Source organism: Hemibagrus wyckioides, linkage group LG29 (genome assembly GCF_019097595.1).
Source record: "Hemibagrus wyckioides isolate EC202008001 linkage group LG29, SWU_Hwy_1.0, whole genome shotgun sequence".
Taxonomy (NCBI): domain Eukaryota; kingdom Metazoa; phylum Chordata; class Actinopteri; order Siluriformes; family Bagridae; genus Hemibagrus; species Hemibagrus wyckioides.
Genome location: NC_080738.1, coordinates 6,467,337 through 6,469,836, shown reverse-complemented (window position 1 = coordinate 6,469,836; position 2,500 = coordinate 6,467,337). Strand labels below are relative to the sequence as shown.

Sequence of the window (2,500 nt, the reverse complement as noted above, 5' to 3'; positions counted from 1 at the left end):
GTGTGTGTGTGTGTGTGTGTGTGTGGAAGAGTGTCTTATTATGAGGACGTGGAGGAGTGTGTGAGATTTCTCAGGAACATCAGCACTAGAAATGGACAAGGAGAGATAAAAAAAGAGAGAGAGAGAGAGATTTGGATATAGCTAGCAGGCCTTGTTTTACAAAAATCCCGATGTAGGAAAAATCTTCCCGATTCCTGCTTGAGGAAGAATCCGGGCTCTGAAAGGGAAGCCGTCCGCTCTTCTGGGTGACATCGGGGTATGAAATTAGAAAGGGGTTTTTTTCCGTTACGGTATACAGAAGTATGCTGATGTGATCTTCAGGAGATCCTCAGTGCTCGGTCCTTGGTTCATTTGTGTTGTGGTGAACTCTTCTTGCCTAAAGCCTGTAATTTATATTGGGATTATTGTGAAGATCATAAACCACTCATAGCATTGTGACACGGCGGACAGAAGACACAATAACCCGAAGCCTGAGGATCCTGAGACGTCTGAGACGGAAACCGGAGAGAGTGTGAATAAATAAAAAAAAACATCGTGCCGAATTAGGACACGGAATTTCTATATTCACTACAGAGACTTTTACACCACAGCTCTCTCATATTTAATAGTAATAGAGTCTTCAGTGTCGAGGGATATGGCGGCTTGAGTGGTCTTTATTCCTCCGCATGCTTTAAGGATTTCCTCTGGGTCATCTGGTTTTCTCCACCAAAGTCCAAAGACACGCTCTGTAGGCTGGTCAGTATCACTAAACCACCCTGCCTCGTGCCCCCGAGTCCTCTGGGATGGACTGTGTGTAGGATCAGGAAATGGATGGATGGAGATCTCAGTGGCTCTCGGAGGTTTTTCCTCCTTTCTGGGAGGTCTTTGCAGTTCTTTGGAAACATACGCTAGTTTGCTGTGGTAGAAAACGAATAAACTGCTTCGGGTCAGCCGCTGATTCTTCTTTTTCCTGTCGTGTTTTCTGACCTCTATTAAGACTTTCCAACCTTTAGTGTATTTGTAACTAATTAACACAAACTCGGAACGTTTCAGACGCCGTCGATTGATATCGATATCGATTGAACTCCCCGTGGTCAGCTCAGGTATGCGGCTAACACGAGCAGCAGTTCCATGATGCGATGAGATGGCTTGGATGAACACACCCTCTCCGGCTCCTTGCTGTCGTACGATTGGTTAAACCGTTCCAGTGGGTGGGACTTGACACATGAACACATTGAAAGTAAATGGAGTTTCACGTCTTTAAAGGACTTCACTTCCAGAATGAAACTCTACAGATAATTTCCTCATCCCCTCGTCATCCATGATGTTCACGTCTTTCTTTCTTCAGTCAGAAAGAAATGATGTTTTTTGAGGAAAACATTTCATCCATATACTGGACGTCTATGGTGCCCCCGAGTTTACAGTTTAAAAGAGCTCTAAACCTCGATCCCAGCCCAGGAAGAAGAAGACTCTTATCTAGCCACACCATCGGTCATTTTCTTAGAAAAATAAAAAATTGTAGACTTTTTATCCACAAAAGCTCATTTAGCGCTAGCTCTAATCACATCGGAAGGTCACGCGTGACGTAGGCGGAGCTACAGACCCGGTGTTTACTATTTGTTGTATGTGTAAAAACAAATAAACAAAAAACTGACACACAGATATATAACTCTGTGTCGTTCCACACGCAACAACTTCAGAGCGCTCCTCCTTCTCCAAACTAGTAAACATTTTTCTTTCTTTCTTTCTTTCTTTCTTTCTTTCTTTCTTTCTTTCTGTCTTTCTTTCCATATTAGCTCTATAATCACAGTGCTGTTTTATATTCCGGGACACATGGATCCGGCTGCTGGAGGCAGCCTCGATGTTTTAGGATGTCTGCTATATGTGAAAACATATTAATGGCTCACACACACACACACACACACACACGTCGCTGTTTCTCTCTCACACTCTCACACGCCTATAACCTCAGGCTTAATCATCAGCTGTCATGAGTTTAGCTGAAATGTGTGCATGTGTGAGGAACAGGACGTGTGTGTGTGTGTGTGTGTGTGTGTGTGTGTTAATGCTTGAGCATTTTCTTTTCTACTCTTTAATCCCCGCTCTTCTTTTCTTCACTGCTGTCCTGGATTCAGAGAGAGGTAACGTTCCCTCTTCCTTCTCATCATCCTCACCTTCCTCTCTATCAGCCAACATCAAGCTCTTAAACCACACACACACACAAAAACAAACACACACACACACTTGAGGATGTATGTTTGTTATGTTTATTCACCAGAAGAGAGTGCGTGTGTGTGTGTGTTGTGCTTGTCTTATGTCTTTGTTTTCATGGTTCGTCAGCTTATCTGACACACACACACACACACACACAGTCATTAGCTGAGTCTTGTGTGTGTGTGTGTGTAGGTAGTGCTTGTCTTATGTCTTATATCGATTCCTTTGTTTTTTCACAGTTTGTCAGCTTATCTGACACACAAGACTCCTCTAATGACTCTGTGTGTGTGTGTCTAAATCTTTGCTG

At 43.4% G+C, this 2,500-nt stretch overlaps 1 protein-coding gene across 7 annotated transcripts in view; it reads left to right on the top strand.

Moving 5' to 3' along the window:
- Positions 1–2,500, top strand: part of apbb2b (amyloid beta (A4) precursor protein-binding, family B, member 2b) — a 47,858-nt gene that overhangs the window by 37,309 nt on the left and 8,049 nt on the right. Inside the window, exon 1 of one of the 7 annotated variants that reach the window (XM_058384729.1) lies at positions 1,794–2,120. The exons of the other annotated variants lie outside the window; for them this stretch is intronic. The gene's annotated coding sequence lies outside the window, so the exon portion shown is untranslated. Of the gene's footprint in view, positions 1–1,793; positions 2,121–2,500 lie in introns of those variants that run through there. 7 annotated transcript variants of the gene reach the window in all.